The sequence below is a fragment of the Microtus oregoni genome, unplaced genomic scaffold, assembly GCF_018167655.1.
Source record: "Microtus oregoni isolate MIOR12 unplaced genomic scaffold, Mior012 000092F_000, whole genome shotgun sequence".
Taxonomy (NCBI): Eukaryota; Metazoa; Chordata; class Mammalia; order Rodentia; family Cricetidae; genus Microtus; species Microtus oregoni.
Genome location: NW_024544601.1, coordinates 592,831 through 610,043, shown reverse-complemented (window position 1 = coordinate 610,043; position 17,213 = coordinate 592,831). Strand labels below are relative to the sequence as shown.

The 17,213-nt window shown below is 43.6% G+C and overlaps 1 pseudogene; it reads right to left on the bottom strand.

Moving 5' to 3' along the window:
* Positions 1-11,343, bottom strand: part of LOC121442551 — a 35,582-nt pseudogene extending 24,239 nt beyond the window's left edge.
* Positions 11,344-17,213: the final 5,870 nt, after the last annotated feature.

Genomic DNA, 17,213 nt, shown 5'->3' with positions numbered 1-17,213 from the left:
GCACTGAACAAATACTGGATTCCAAGACCTTTTCTATAGGTAGGCAGTCATAGTTGGAATAGCTAGACCACCAGCCTGTAAGTTGCTCTAATAATGCCCTTTTCTATTTATTTAGAGAGATTTATTATGTAAGATCTGTTCCTGTAGAAAACCTTGACCAATACATTTCTACACAAATGAAAAGAAACCTAGCAACGTACAAGGAATGACCTAAATAAAGCATGTTTCCAGGACAACGATGCTTGTCTTTATATTCTGCTAGACTGACATTTGTGCAAGCACAAAAGATGTGCATGTAATTAGGGGTGCAGTTTAAGGTCAGTTTGAAGAAGAAAAGCAATGGATGGATCCGCAAGTCCTGTGAAAGGCATAAATTCTATGAAATATGAGGCCCCACACAGAAGCTTGTGCACTAGGTGGATGGTAAATTTATGACTAGAGGGGAGACAGTACTGTGCCATGATGGTGTGTGCTGATGAATTTTGGGGATGGAGAAGAAAGAAAAGAGACACAGTGATCTTTATCAGAGAATGTGGTGCCAGGTGTGGTATGACAGGGAGTGCTGGTGAGAAGACTCACATGGCATTGGGCAAGGGAGTACATGTACCAACTCTGCTTGCAACAGGAGTTGTTGCTGGCTACTATTCACTCAGCTTCCCCAGGTTTACTGGAGAGAGTCTATGTGCAATTAGCTGAGAGAAAACATTCCTGATGTTGGGAACACTACGCTTTAACTTTTTAATGTATATTTAAATCTATTCATGTGTAGTATGTATATACTTATGTCATATTCATGTGCACGCCTGGGGGAGGGCAGAGGATTTTGTCAGATTCCCTACAGCTGGAGCTACAGGTGTCAGTGAGCACTCCAATATGGATGCTGGGAACCGAACTCAGGTCCTCTGAAACAACAGCAAGTTCCATTAAATATCAAAAGGTCTCTCCAGACCCCTCTTTTCCCCCTGTTATTTCTTATTTGGCTTCTCGTTCTGAGACTGTCTCTTTCTATCTTGTGTAAAGGTCTAAGTGTCGTGACCATGGAGACCTGAGAGCATATGCGTGTGTCAACACACTCAGAAGTAAACCCTGATTAAATGGTGCAATCACGATATTGAGTACTTTCCCAGGGATCCGCTCACTGCATTTGATCTTCAGTTGTACTGTCACTGCCCTCCACCTCACCCTTAACCCTCTAAACCTCTGAACGTGCATCACAGGAAGCTCCCAGTTCGTAGAGTCAGTTGCTTCTGAGGGATCCTCTGGGCTGGCATTAAGGAGCAGGCAGTTCCCACGTAAAGACACCATCCTGAAGGAGATCACAGTGGCAGGGGTCAGCAGAGAAAGCCCTGTCATTTCCTGAAGGAGACCACAGTGGCAGGGGTCAGCAGAAAAAGCCCTGTCATTTCCAGTCAGGGGTGACTATTTCACAGAGCAGAGACTTTCTGGTCTATCCTGCACGGATAGTGGTTCTCAGAATGCAAGTGTTGGGAAGCCGTGTGGGTGAATGCCCAGGGCAGGTGTGATGCTGAGCAGGCTGAGCTTCAGAAACCAATGAAGTCAGGAACACAGTTCAACAGTCTGGGCTACTGGTTAGAGAGACAGTGAAGCCACTGCTCAGGACAATAATTGATCACATTTGTTTGATCCTCGTTATTATTCCTCTAACCATAAGAATACGCTGACTGAGAAAACACATACCTGGTGGTGTCAGTCTGGCCAGGAGTACATGGTTGGGGAGCTCACGGGCCCATAGATGAACTTGGGATGATTATTTTGATAAACAGACACATATGGAGTTGTCCTCTACATGGATGTCTTTATACCCACAGATTAGTGTAGCTCTCACTGTTCATAGGAAGTTTCTTTGTGCAGTGGACGGTGGTTGATGCAGAAACCCACAAGTGGTCACAGTGCAGAAGAGCTGTATGTTTAGCCACACCAGAGGCACATGCTGTACTCAAGGCTCAGGGACTAGTGCAAAACAGAGGACAGAAAGACGGCAAGAGGCAGGAGACTGGGGGGATCCGAGGACGACTGTGTCTTCTAGTCGTGACAGGATGGTTGCACTTTTGAGCTCACCGCAGTGGAGTTTGTGTGCATAAGACCTGCACAGGATGACGTCAGTCAACATTAGACCATGGGGATCAAGAGACTCACAAGCCCTCCCAGCTAATGGAGGAGCTGCTGACAGTTTATGGCTTCTGGGGGAGGAAGAGTTGGTTTGCTTCAAGAGTGTGACTCCTGGCAGATTGACTATAGTCCATCGGATGGCTATACTCACGAGGTATACATATTTCTGTTCTTTGGGGTAATTTAATGAAGGAATTGAGTAAAGGGATCATCTGATAGGTGTGGATTTATGTTTCTGTGAAACTGCCCAACTATTTTACAATGTGGCTGTACTTTCTTTTTTCATTTTGTGGTAGCTTCTCACTATGTACCCTAGACTGGCTTAGAACTGACTTTGTAGACCAGCCTGACCTTGATCTTACAGGGGTTTCTTCTGTCTCTGCTTACTTAGTATTAGTATACAGGCAAGTGCACTCACATGCCCACTGCCCCATTATGGCTAATGCAGGTATTTACATACCGTCTAGGCACCTGCACTCACCAGTTCACTGCCCCACTCTGGCCTCCTCAAGCACCTGAACTCACATGTCAACTTTCCACTCAAGCTTCTGTATGCACCTGCATGCACATGCCCACTGCCCAAATCTGGTTTTGTAGGCACCTCCACTCACATGCTCACTGCCAACCATGAGTCTGCAAGAACCTATACTCACATGCCCATTCTCTGGTCTGTGTCTACACCTGAACTCTCATGGACACAGTCCCACTGGAGGCACTACATGTATGTGCCTCCATGCTTGAATTATTCACATTTTCCATCCTTCTTGAGATAGGGTGAAGTGGTCCCAGCCTTGAAGTCCTATTACTTTGTGCATGTGTATGTGTGTGTGTGTGTGTGTGTTTTATATGTTGATGAGTGTATATGTATGTGAAAGTGCACAGTGTCCATGAATGTCTATGCACCTGCATGTGCGGAGGAAAGGTTGATTGTGGAGTGTCTTCCTTGATTGCTCTTCACCTTATTTTTGATACAGGGTCTCTCACTGAACTGATCATTCTATACCGTCTATAGCGACTGGCCCGTGGGTCTCAGCAATAATGCCCACACTATACTAAGGGTAAAGAGGTATATGAGTATGCCCACTTCTTCATGTGGTCCTGGATACCCATACTCAGGTCCTCATGCTTGTGCAGGCGGCACTTTACTACCTGAGTCATCCCCTCCTCCACCCTAATGTTTCTGCATCAGTCTTCAAAGCTCCTGGGCCTAGAGCCACATTCAATCATCCCATGTTCTGGTTGTACGATTTCAAATTCCTTGAAGCAATGATTGTGTGTACCAACTCGTCCAGGTATCTGTTCATACCTAGTATGCCCTGTGTTAATCAAGACTGTAGACTTGATCTAGAAACACCTTTGGGGCATGCCAGTGAGGGACTATCTAGATTAGCTTAGTTGAAAGGGTAACACACATCCACTGTGGGTGGCTCCTTTCCTTATGCAATAGTCCTAAACTGAATACACACAGAGAAAGTAAGCTGGGCATTCATCCCTCTCTACTTCCAGACTGGGGAGAATATATCACTACCTGCTTCAAGCTCCTGTTACCATAATTTCTCTGCCGTGACAGAATGTACACAAAAACTGTGAAACAAATTTAAATCTTTCCTTCAATTCCTTTTGTCAGGTATTTTCTCACAGCCACAATCCAAGGAACTAATGGAAACAGTCACTTAATTATTTTCCATTTAAAGAGCTATGTGGTAATGTATTATGTTTAAATGTATATATATATATATATATACATATTTAATTATGGTGATGTTGTTGAGTATATTTTCATGTGCACATTTGTTATCCAAAGATCTTTGACTCAACTACTAAATTTTTCTCTTCTTTATTTTTCTGTTTTGTTTCTGAAGATCCAGGAATCAAACACTGGATGTTAGCCAGCTGGGGAATTGATCTACCAATGGTTTACGCTCCCAGACTTTATTGATTTGTTGGCTTGTGCATTTGGTGTCAGATCTAGATAACATTCTATTATCCACATATTAAGAAATTCACTTACTGCGCTTATTTCTGGAAGGTCTACACTCTTACATTTTACGATGTTGGTCTCCGAATCTGCTTTGTTTTTGGATCTAATGAGAGGCAGGATTCGAGCATGTCCAGTTGCCCACCAATAGCCATCTGCCACAGTGCCATTTACTTCACTAAACTGCCTCTTTCTCTTAAAATTGTTGCTTTTTGTTGCCACCTGATAAAATGATAAACACTTTTGCTGGAGATACTAAACTTTGGTCTCAGGTCATGGAAAAATTAAACTGATACTTACCAAAAAGCTTCCTCTCTAGTGGCTAGCTTTTATAGTACAGAATTTCTATGTACAGTTCAGGAGCAGGAAAAAGCCATCAACAGTCTTCGTCAGCTGTAAACCCTGTGAGCTACAATAATGACCATCATGGCAAGATATGCCCAAAGGTGCACAGGGGCATGGATGTTGTCTTAGTTAGAGTTTCTATCGCTGTGAAAAGACACCATGACAATAGCAACACTTACAAGGAAAACATTTAATTGTGGGGGCTCGCATACAGTTCAGAGGTTTAGTCCTTCATCAACATGACAGGGAGCATGGAGGCAGGCAGGCATGTGCTGGAAGAGTAACTGAGAGTCCTATTGATGGAGGAAGGTCATTGGTTAATAATAAAGAAATTGTTTGGCCTCAAAGATTAAAACATAGGTGGGAGGAGTAAACAGAACAAAATCCTCGGAGGAAGAGGAAGTGAGCTCAGATGCCGTGCAGCTCTCTTCAGGCCAGACACGATGAAGCAAGCCACCAGGTCAGACATGCTGAATCTTTCCTGGTAAGCGCACCTCGTGGTGCTAAATAGATTATTAGAAATAGGATAAGAGGCTGAAACTAATGGGCCAGGCAGTGTTTAAAAGAATACAATTTGTGTGTTGTTATTTCGGGGGTATAAGCTAGCCAGATGGCCAGGAGCCGGGCTGTGGGAAGAGGCCCACAGCTCCCACAACAGAATGGCGCCCAGACGTATGGACAACTGAATCCACTGAAAGCCTGAGAAGGCTTGGGAAAGAATAGAGTAAAGCATGTTTTCTTGGTAGCAGCAATTTCTTGGGTCTGCTCTGCTTGCTAGAGGCAAGCAAGCGCTCTCATCTAAGAGAGGCTTACTGACTCAGCTTTAGCTGCAAACCTTGCAGCTCTTTTAAGAGGTCCTGCCACGAAACACTTAAACGGTGTTGATGAAAAGCTGAACGTATGCTTTTCAGTTTTCAGCCGTAGCAGGAAAAAAGCTGTGCCATTTAAAAATGCCAGCTTTCTGGGCCGTCCCGCCAGGGCAAACTCTGATTGTTTGAGGCAGGAGGGCCGGCTACAGAGAGAGGACTTGAATGTTGTCTGTTACAGCTCGCTTGCTGGCAGGGACTGTGAAATGCCATAGAGTTGTGGTTATAAACATGGCTACAGCCTGTATCTCCTCCATGAGACTGGAAAGCTAAGGAATGGACTGGATCCAGCCGTCAAAGCCATGGCTTTAGTCCTACTAATATTGCATGGTAAATTAAAGACTCATGTGGTCAAAAAAGAGAGATATACAGTAAAAGAAAGATTCAAAGAAAAAAAGAAAACTTTTAAATGATTTACAGTGTGTTAAAAATATATGCAGGCTAAAAGTTAAAGTTCTTAAAGTAAAAATCAAAAAAAGGAAGAAAGAGAGTAGTTGGGTGTGGTAGTACAAACCTTTAATCCCAACACTTGGGAAGCAGAGGGAGATTGACCTCTGTGACTTTAAGGTGTGGTAGCACACGCCTTTAATCCGAATGCCTGGGCGGCAGAGACAGGCGTATCTCTGAGAGTTCAAGGACAGCCTGGTCCACAGAGTAATTCCAGTACAAAGATATACAGAGTACCTGTCTCAAAAAGCAAAAGTAAAAATAAATGAAATAGAGGTTAAAATAAAGATGGTTAAATAAAGATGGTTAAATAAAGATGGTTAAAATAAAGAGGTTAAACAAAGATGGAAAATACACAGAGAATTTTGATACTGTACACTATTATGCTCTGTTTGAATTGTTTGAATGCTGAGGAAGGAGCAACAGCTGCTAAAAGATATTTGCTTATAAATGCTGCTGAACTAATCCAACATATATATTTTGAAAATACCTTGACTTCAGAATTTGGGTCTAAGGATACGATACTTTGGAAAAGAGATTCTTCTTTTGTTTTCACAGACGATGAGACCCTGTGGATTGTTTCTATTCCAATATGGTATGACAGACCACGCCCTCCTGAAAAGTTGCTGTGAATACCTTCAAAAAATTACTTCACTCGACTGCTGACTGAGATGAACCTAGCACACAGGTTGTACCCTGAAATACCTGATTAACAGCGCCCCCATACAGCAGGAAGCAGTTTGGAGAGAAATAACTGCACCCATATTCCCAAATATTGTTTATAAATGTTCTTTTACATCTAAAGGGGGATATGATATAGGACTTTTCATGGCAATGAGACACTCTGCTCCTGGCAGCACCAATCTACTTCAAGAAGAAGATGGGCATCGAAGAGGCTCCTTATGGAGTTTGATAGCCATTTGGGCAAGAAACTGCTCTTGCCTGGACTATTGCATAAACTGGACACAGAGAACCCGCAGAGAGAGGACTACTGAACTTGCCTAAAGGTGAGATGATCTTTCGGGGTTCCTGATTCATGAAGGAGTCTGCAAGACATTCTGCAGGACACAGCAGATAGTGACTGAACGACTTTGAAATTTCATGCTTCATGGAAATGTCTCTGAATACTATGGGCCTGTAGGCCAAAGATGGATGCCCCAACGGTACAGAGAAACCTTGGGTGACTGTCCAGGCAGCAAGATGTCTCTGTCATTTCTAGAGTTTGAAAGTTGCTTATTTCTTGTTTACTTAGGTAATATTATGTCCTTCTGGAGTCTTTGATGGAGTTGAAGAATAGATAGTTATAGTTATAGTTTTCCTTAGTTATGATAAAGATAAAATAGATGTAAATATTGTAATTTTTACTTGATAACTGTTTTGTTATATGTAATTTTGCTATGTTAAAGTTAAAGCCTTTCCTTTTTGTTTAAACAGAAAAAGGGGAAATGATGGAGGAAGGTCATTGGTTAAGTAATAAGAAACTGCTTGGCCTCATAGATTAAAACATAGGTGGGAGGAGTAAACAGAACAAAATCCTCGGAGGAAGAGGAAGTGAGCTCAGACGCTGTGCAGCTCTCTTCAGGCCAGACACGATGAAGCAAGCCCACCAGGTCAGACATGCTGGATCTTTCCCGGTAAGCACACCTCGTGGTGCTACATAGATTATTAGAAATGGGTTAAGAGGCTGAAACTAATGGGCCAGGCAGTGTTTAAAAGAATACAATTTGTGTGTTGTTATTTCGGGGTATAAGCTAGCCAGATGGCCAGGAGCCGGGCTGTGGGAAGAGGCCCGCAGCTTGCCACAACATCCAATGTCTTACAGATATAAGGAAGGCAACTGAAACACTGGTCAATATCCTGAGCACAGGAAACCTCAAAGCCCCATGGTGACACACTTCCTCCAACAAGGCCATACCCGTTCCAAAAAAGCCACACCTCCTAATAGTGTCACTCCCTATGAGATTATGGGTGCCAATTACATTCAAACTACCACAGATATTATGGGGTAACCAACAGATTTCTGGTGGGAATTAAGGCTTCCATGGGAGGAATCACTTGTCTAGTATGGTAAATCTGGCCAAGAATGCAAGTCAGGGAGCTCCCAGGCCCCGGGAATGAGCTACTAGTGTTATTTTACTGAGTGAACACAGTATCAAATTACCCTGGAAATTCTCATCTCATTCTCCGTAGATCAGTATAGCTCTCAGACCCCATCAGAGATGTTTCTCTGTGTAGTGAAAAACAATGAATGCATTAAGTCACAACTGGTCAAGGAGCAGAGAAGTGGGAAGGGGAGAGGAGCCACAAATGGGACATCACATCCAATTGCCTCACCCCACGGCTACAAAAACATTAGCAAAGGAGAGACAAAACGTCTCTAAGATCCAAATATCAGAGAGTATCTTCCTAACATGACAGGGTCACTGTGCCCATGAATTTATAGCATCTATGGTTGTCTGTACAAGACCCAAGCAAGCCCAAGCCAGTCAATATTCTAGTGCAGGGGAGAGGGCCATTAAGTTCGTCCCCCTAACTGGCAAATAACGACAGTCAATGACTTCTGGAGAAGAGAGAAAGCCAGTTTTCTTTAAGGGGGTGGCCCCATTCTCCCATGGATAGTAGCATGCCCATGACTATATAGGCAGGACAATTTGGATTCAGTAGACTATTAAAAAAAACAAGAGGAAGTGGTGTTGGCAGAAAGTGTAAAGTTCAAGGACCAATCTGGAAAGATATAGGGAAAAGAGTAGGGGGGTGAATATTATTAAAATACATTATGTGCATATATGCAATTTTCAAAAACTTGATAAAGTTTTATATTTAATTTTTTTCTGCTAACCTATGTGGAGATATATGTCTGGGCTACATTCTTTTTCTTTATTTGCTTTTTATTTTTTTTTCTATTTTCTCAAACAACTTTAGTAATTACATTTTAAAACACTTTGTTGATTACCTACACTTATTCGTCAATTTCCTGACATAGCTAAAGAAATTTTATATTTGAAATCTTTTTTTTATTGAGAAAAGGGAAAAAAAAGTTTCCCCCTCCTCCCAGCCTCCCATTTCCCTCCCCCTCCTCCCACCCTTCTCCCCCTCCCCCCACTCCTCTCCCCATCCCTCTCCAGTCCAACGAGCAGTCAGGGTTCCCTGCCCTGTGGAAAGTCCAAGGTCCTCCCCCCTCCGTCCATATCTAGGAAGGTGAACATCCAAACTGGCTAGGCTCCCACAAAGCCAGAACATGAAGTAGGATCAAAACCCCGTGCCATTGTCCTTGGCTTCTCATCAGCCCTCATTGTTCGCCATGTTCAGAGAGTCCGGTTTTATCCCATGCTTTTTCAGTCATAGTCCAGCTGGCCTTAGTGAGCTACCAATAGATCAGCCCCACTATCTCAGTGGGTGGGTGCACCCCTCGTGGTCCTGACTTCCTTGCTCATCTTCTCCCTCCTTCCGCTCCTCATTGGGACCTTGGGAGCTCAGTCCAGTGCTCCAGTGTGGGTCTCTGTCTTTATCTCCATCCATCACCAGATGAAGGATCTATGGTGATATGCAAGATATTCGTCAGTATTGCTATTGGATAGGGTCGTTTCAGGTTCCCTTTCCTCATCTGCCCAAGGAACTAACTGGGGACCTCGGCTTGGGCTCCTGGGAGCCACTCTATGTTCAAGTCTCTTGCCAGCCCTAAGGTGGCTCCCTTAACTAAGAATTGTGCTTCCATGCTCCCCTATCCAACCTTCCTTTATCCCAATCATCCTGTTTCCCCAAGTTCCCCCCATTCTCCCCTTCTCACTTTTCTCTCCCCATCTTCCCTTACCCCCAACCCACCCCATCCCCAAGATCCCACTTTCCTCCCTGGCAATTTCGTCTACTTCCCATAGGCAAGAGGACAACTATATGTTTTTCCTTGGGTTCACCTTCTTATTTAGCTTCTTTGGGATCACCAATTGTAGACTCCGTGACCCTTGTTTATGGCTAGAAACCAATTATGAGTGAGTACATCCCATGTTCATCTTTTTGGGACTGGGTTACCTCACTCAGGATAGTGTTTTCTATTTCCATCCATTTGCATGCAAAATTCGAGAAGTCATTGTTTTTTACCGCAGCGTAGTACTCTAGCGTGTATATATTCCACACTTTCTTCATCCATTCTTCCATTGAAGGACATCTAGGTTGTTTCCAGGATCTGGCTATTACAAATAATACTGCTATGAACATAGTTGAACAAATGCTTTTGTCATATGATCGGGCATCTCTTGGGTATATTCCCAAGAGTGGTATGGCTGGGTCCATGGGTAGGTTGATCCCGAATTTCCTGAGAAACCGTCACACTGATTTTCAAAGTGGTTGCACAAGATTGCATTCCCACCAGCAATGGATGAGTGTACCCCTTCCTCCACAGAGGCGCTAAAAGTATACAATGGAAGAAAGAAAGCATCTTTAACAAATGGTGCTGGTACAACTGGATGTCAACCTGTAGAAGAATGAAAATAGACCCATATCTATCACCATGCACAAAACTCAAGTCCAAATGGATTAAAGACCTCAAAATCAGTCCGAACACACTGAACCTGATAGAAGAGAAAATGGGAAGTACCCTACAACAAATGGGCACAGGAGATCGCTTCCTAGGTATAACTCCAGCAGCACAGACATTAAGGGCAACATTGAATAAATGGGACCTACTTAAACTGAGAAGCTTCTGTAAAGCAAAGGACACTGTCACTAAGACAAAAAGGCAACCTAATGACTGGGAGAAGATCTTTATCAACCCCGCAACAGACAAAGGTCTGATCTCCAAAATATATAAAGAACTCAAGAAACTAGACTTTAAAATGCTAATTAACCCAATTAAAAAATGGGGCACTGAACTGAACAGAGAATTCTCAACAGAAGAAGTTCAAATGGCCAAAAGACACTTAAGGTCATGCTCAGCTTCCTTAGCAATCAGGGAAATGCAAATCTTTATTTGCTTTTTTTTCCTTAAAGGGATAGAGTCACACTGCTACTCACAGTGTCCTAAAATTCTGATTATCAAGCTATTCTCCCGCCTTCACTTCCTGAGTAGGTGGGATTCCATCTAGGAGCCATCACACCTGTCTTTTTTTGTATTTGATTTGTTTAAAATAAGAGTTCTTCTATGTAGACTTGGGGAGCGTGCGACTTCCTATGTAGATCAGGCTGGTCTTAAGTTAGTGTTGATTCTGATTGATCTCTACCAGGATCACCTGGTGTGAATGCCTGAAGCATTAGAATACATGAGTCAGGTTGTGTCTCATCCTCAATCCTTGTGCCTCTACTGTTGCTTTGACTATCCTGCATGTTTTGCATGTCAGTATGAACCTTACAATCAGTTTCTCAGTTTCATCAAACATCTTGCTAGTATTCTCATTGACATTACACTGGTACATGAACAAGTTTGTGGTAAATTTGCATTTTAACAATCTTTAGTGTGCTAACTATGGAATAATGTATGTCTCCATTTCTTTAAATCTCACTTCGTTTCTCTCAGTCCTACCTATTGTGATTTTGATTGTACATGTCATTTTTATCCTCACCTGTACTAGGAGGCTGCTTGTTCATTTTCCGGCTGTACAGACTCCCTAAAATAATCACACAGAAACTATATCATTTAAATCACTGCTTGGCCAATCACTTAAGCATATTTCTAGCTAACACTTACATCTTTGGCTAACCCATTTCTATTATTTTATATTTTACCATGAGGTTTGTGGCCTACCAGCAAGATTCCAGCTGGCAGCTCCTGTCTTTCCCCTCTAGCGGCTCCATGGCATCTCCCTGACTGGGGTCCTCTTTCTCCCATCATTAAGTTTAGTTTTCCCCGCCTAGCTCTGTTCTGCCCTGTTAATAGGCCCAAAGCAGTTTCATTACTAGTCAGTGGTAATCACAGCATACAGAGGGGAATCCCATGTCATTCACCTAAATAAGTCTTTGAGTGTATCATTGTATATTAATACTTAATTTTTAATTGCTTGAAAGTGGGATTAATTTTTCTATATTACTCATGTACCTTGTGTCAATGCTAGGGGTACTGGCTGAGTTTTAAAATTTTTATTATTTTTTAAGAGAATTTTGCACAATGGTTTTTGGTGATATTCATACCCTTTCCCCCAACTAATCCTAGATACCTCCCCTTTACAAATAATCCAACTTTGTGTCATTCAAAAAAAGCTCACCAAGGACTGACAAGATTGCTCAGTGGGTAAAGACACTTGCTGCCAAGTCTGATGATCTGAGTCCGACCCCTGGAATCTGCATGATGGAAAAAAAAAATTACTGACTCCTGAAAGTTGTCCTCTGACCTCCACACACGCACCATGACAAAGCCATGCACTCACACATACAAATAAATGTAAAATATAAAAATAAAAATTGGCTTTGTGGGAGCCTAGCCTGTTTGGATGCTCATCTTCCTGGACCTGGATGGAGTGGGGAGGACCTTGGACTTCCCACAGGGCTGGGAATCTAGACTGCTCTTCAGACTCAAGAGGGAGGGAGAATGGAGTAGGGGGAGGAGGAGAGGAGTGGGAGGAGGGGGAGGGAAATGGGAGGCAGGGAGGAAGCGGAAATTTTTTCAATAAAAAAATAAAATAAATAGTTCAACAAAAAATAAATAAATAAAAAATAAAAATAAATAAAATAAAATAAAAAACCTCAAGACCAATTTGTTCTGCCCAAATATTCCCCCTGGAGTGAGTTTGACTTCCCAGGGTCTATACTATCAGAGAAAACTGCCTCTCCTTCTTCCAGCCACCTATTGTTCCTGGACTAGCAGCAGGACATCATGCCCAATTATCCTTGATTATACAGAAGTCTTGTGCATGTCTTAACAACCTCTAGGAGACTGAATGCTTCATCTTATTTTGTCATTTTTGCTATTATCTCTTAGAAGCCTTTTCTTTTCTAATGAGGACCAGAAAGAATGGATGTGGATGAGAGGGGAGGTGGGGAAGAACCAGAAAGAGTAGAAGGAGGGGAAATTGCAATCAGGACATATTGTGTGAGCAAAGAATCGGTTTTCTTTTTTTCTTTTTTAAATGTTGGGATGGCTGTTATTAGGGCTTCTCACAGTGTAAGGGTCAGTCTATCTTCAGAACAATCACAGTACAAGATGTACATCACCCAGATTGCCCAAGAAGTCTGAGCAGCTGAGTCATATTGCTTAAAATACACATATTCACAATAACTGGCAGACATTGATTTGTCTCACACAAGAATGTGTTCGTGGCTGCAAAGCTGACCACAGCACCAAGTCTTCTGCCTACCCGCTTCTCCCATTTACCTGAAAACCCAACTCAGTCATGTCTTCCTGGCCCCTAACTCACTATTTCCGATGCTCTCTCTGAGCAGCAGGGGCTAGACTTTAGCTCAGTCATCATGGTAGATGCTTCACGGAAGCTAGTCAACCCCTAGGCCAGCTCCCTACTCTGTCGGGGGAAAGAAAATGAGAGGTCCTACCTCATGATCAGTTGACTAAAGAGGGGTTCATTTGGGAAAACTTATTCCCCTTTGAGAAGCTTCATTGTCTGAGATTCTAACAAGAAGGCTGCAGCTTAGGCCCCTCTGGCCTCACACCAACCGTCTAGACCTCCACAGAGGAGGTGCGCACTTGTGGCATCCAAGTGTCTGCCAGAGATTTCTAGAGATCCTGGGCAGGTTGATGGCTGGGCCTGTTGGAAAGCGGTGACTCACTCTCCTATATAACCCGGGAAATGAGTCTCTTGGGCAGGAGGTGATAACCATCTGCAGGAGGACCTCTGGGCCTTGTTATTGTCGTCTGGCTCTAGAGAACCAGTCGTGCTTTGATAGGAAAAAGGAGCACAGAAGGAGCTGACAGGAACATTTCCCACACAGTTCAGTTCATGCAAAGAATCTGGTTCTTTCTCTGCTCTTGAACAATGATACGTAGTCTCAGCACTGTCGGTAAGAAAGGAAAAGGAAGAAGAAAAAGTCAGGATGTAAACACACACAAACAAATTGGAGGTCATGAGATAATGCATGTCTAGGGATAGGGGCAGCCATGAGAACCACAGATAACCAAGGTATTCGTTCTAAGTGGTAAGTTTAAAATGAACAACAGACTTAGTCAAACTCAAGAGAAAATAGTGTTTGAGAGACAGGCTATGAGGCTGCCTTACCCAGGTCACACAACTTCCTCAGTCCACCTGCTTAGGAAGGACAAGGAGTGACTGCAGACTGTGTTCAGGACTGGCAGTGACCACTGGTCACCTGTGTGCATAGACAAAGGGCAAAGGTGGAGGAGGCTACATATCAACCAGACGTCAGACTTAGGCCCCAGCTCACAGAAGGCCCAGGGCTACCACCACCAGGCCTGTTCACACTCTTTTCTCCTGACCCAACAGTAGCCAGACTCTTGCAAACGCAACCTGGGGAACAGAGCTGCAAAATTCCCTTGTCCAGAAGAGAATTCCTGCCTGCCCACTAGCACGGTTCTTGTTTCCAGCTAGCCATTGTTATTTGTTTTTGTTTGTTTTTTAATTTATTTATTATGAATAGTATTCTGCCAGAATGTATGCCTGCATGTCTGAAGAGGACACCATTATAGATAGTTGCTAGCCACCATGCAGTTGCTGACACCAAATTCAAGACTTCTGGAAGAGCAGCCAGTGCTCTTAACCACTGAGCCATCTCTCTAGCCCCTTGTTATTTGTTTTTAAAGAACACAGCATAAGCTTATCCACCTGAACCAGGCTGAAGCCTGCAAAAGCCTACTGGGAAGGGCCCCCTCTACAATGCACAGATGTGTACTGTCCCCCGGGACTTGCCAGATCTACAAGCCCCTCATCAACCTGTCCATTGGTTCTCACCCTCCCACTAGACTAACCTAATGTCAGCTCTGCAGACACTGGCAGCCACAGGTGACAGCCAGAGGCTCGGATTTCCTACTTCACTCAGGGCCAAGATAAACTGTCTCTCCCAGACTGAGACACAGTGACACTCTCTTCCAAATGCAGTCTATCACAGAGCACAGCCCCAACCTCAGTCCTTGAGGGCTTTCCAGACACACGGTTCTCAGCTAGGCAGGTAGGTGAGATATAGCTCAGAAAAGAGGGGGTGCAGAATGAATCCCAGAACTGCTATAATTAAAAAAAAATGTGGGAGACTGAGAGACGCCATCCTGCAACAGGGCTCACAGAGAGGGCTTATTAGGGGAAGGGAATGGAAAAGGGGGGGAGAGAGGTGCAAAGGTCTGTTTGCCTCTTCAGTGAATCAGCAGGAAAGAAAAGGGAAATGGGCAGAGCTCACGTTTAAAGGAGGCTTAGTGCGTGATGTAGCAGCCATAGAAACCTGGGCTGGAGCATTGTTTGTAATAGCCAGAATCTGGAAACAACCTAGATGCCCTTCAATGGAAGAATAAATGAAGAAAGTATGAAATATATACATATTAGAGTACTACTCAGCAGTAAAAAACAAGGACTTCTTGAATTTTGCATGCAAATGGATGGAAATAGAAAACACTATCCTGAGTGAGGTAAACCAGACCCAAAAAGAGGAACATGGGATGTACCCACTCATATTTGGTTTCTAGCCATAAATAAAGGACATTGAGCCTATAATTAGTGATCCTAGAGAAGCTAAATAAGAAGGAGAACCCAAAGAAAAACATATAGGCATCCTCCTGAATATTAACCTTCATCAGGCAATGAAAGGAGACAGAGACCCACATTGGAGCACCGAACAGAAATCTCAAGGTCCAAATGAGGAGCAGAAGGAGAGAGAGCACGAGCAAGGAACTCAGGACAGCGAGGGGTGCACCTACACACTGAGACAATGGGGATGTTCTATCGGGAACTCACCAAGGCCAGCTGGCCTAGGTCTGAAAAAGCCTGGGATAAAACCAGACTCGCTGAACATAGCGGACAGTGAGGACTACTGAGAACTCAAGAACAATGGCAATGGGTTTTTGATCCTACTGCACGTACTGGCTTTGTGAGAGCCTAGGCAGTTTGGATGCTCACCTTACTAGACCTGGATGGAGGTGGGTGGTCCTTGGACTTCCCACAGGGCAGGGAACCCTGATTGCTCTTTGGGCTGACGAGGAAGGGGGACTTGATTGGGGGAGGGGGAAGGAAATGGGAGGCGGTGGCGGGGAAGAGACAGAAATCTGAAAGAAAGAAAGAAAGAAAGAAAGAAAGAAAGAAAGAAAGAAAGAAAGAAAGAAAGAAAGAAAGAAAGAAAGAAAGAAAGAAAGAAAGAAAGAAAGAAAGAAAGAAAGAAAGAAAGAAAGAAAGAAAGAAAGAAAGAAAGAAAGAAAGAAAGAAAGAAAGAAAGAAAGAAAGAAGAAGAAAGAAACCTGGGCTGGTCAAGTATCTGCATGCACACAGGGGATCCTCTTAGTGGCTATAGCTGAGGACCTTGGGGGCAGTGCATGTGCATAGGGAGTGATTGGGGTTGGTGACATATTCTGCTAGGTCACCAAGGGCAGGTCGACATAATGCCTGAATGCTAACAAGAACCAGTCTCTCAGTCTTCCACTGAGAAACTCAGGCCCCAGCAGATCTGTAGCCATAGCACAATCCCTGAATCCCTGAGCACCTGACTCTGAACCCAGAGCTGGTGAAAGAAACACACCCTGGATCTGGAGCCAGCAAAAGAAACACCTTATCCCAGAACCCAGAACCAGAGAAAAACACCCTGACCCTGAAACCAGAGCCAAAGAAAGACACTTGCCCTCTAGAATCAGAACCAGTTTAAGAAATACGCCCTGACCCTAAAATTAAAGCCAACCAATCCTTGAACCGGAAAGTGGCTCCCTCTAGTCTATAAGCTTCACCTCCCCCTGATTTTAGCCCACAGGGAGAAGCCAATCAGAAACAGGCAGCACATCACCCTACCAAGAGAGACCAATCAGGAATGGACAACACCTCACCCCCACAGGGAGAGACCAATCAGAAATGAGTAAACAATTCCAGGTGTCCTTGTGCTGAGACAACAATGTTGCAATTCCCCCTAGACCCAAGGCCGCCAATCAGCTCAGTCCGGATACCCTTCCTTAAAGTTTGAGCCAATCCCAAATCTGTAGCTATGCATGTTTGGAATTCCCCAAACCTGCCCCTTCTTGCATGGCCACTATAAAAAACCCTTCATCGTGCTGCCTGGGATCTCTCCTGCTCTACTGCTGCTTCAGATGGATGGACAGAGAGGCCTGAGTTAACTCGCAATAAAGACTCTTTGCTTTTGCATAGGATTTGGTCTCATAGTGGTATTTTGGGGATCTAGATTTGGGGCATAACACTACAGTTCTGTGCTTTTGTGGGGGAGATGAGGCATACACCCCAAGTTTGTGTATGGAGATGTGGAGAAAGTTATACAGGAAAGAAAAAAATAAAAGGACAAAGTGGTTGTTTTTTGTTTTGTTTTTGTTTTGTTTTTTGAGACACATAAAGCTGTTTAATTAGGTTATCAGCAAT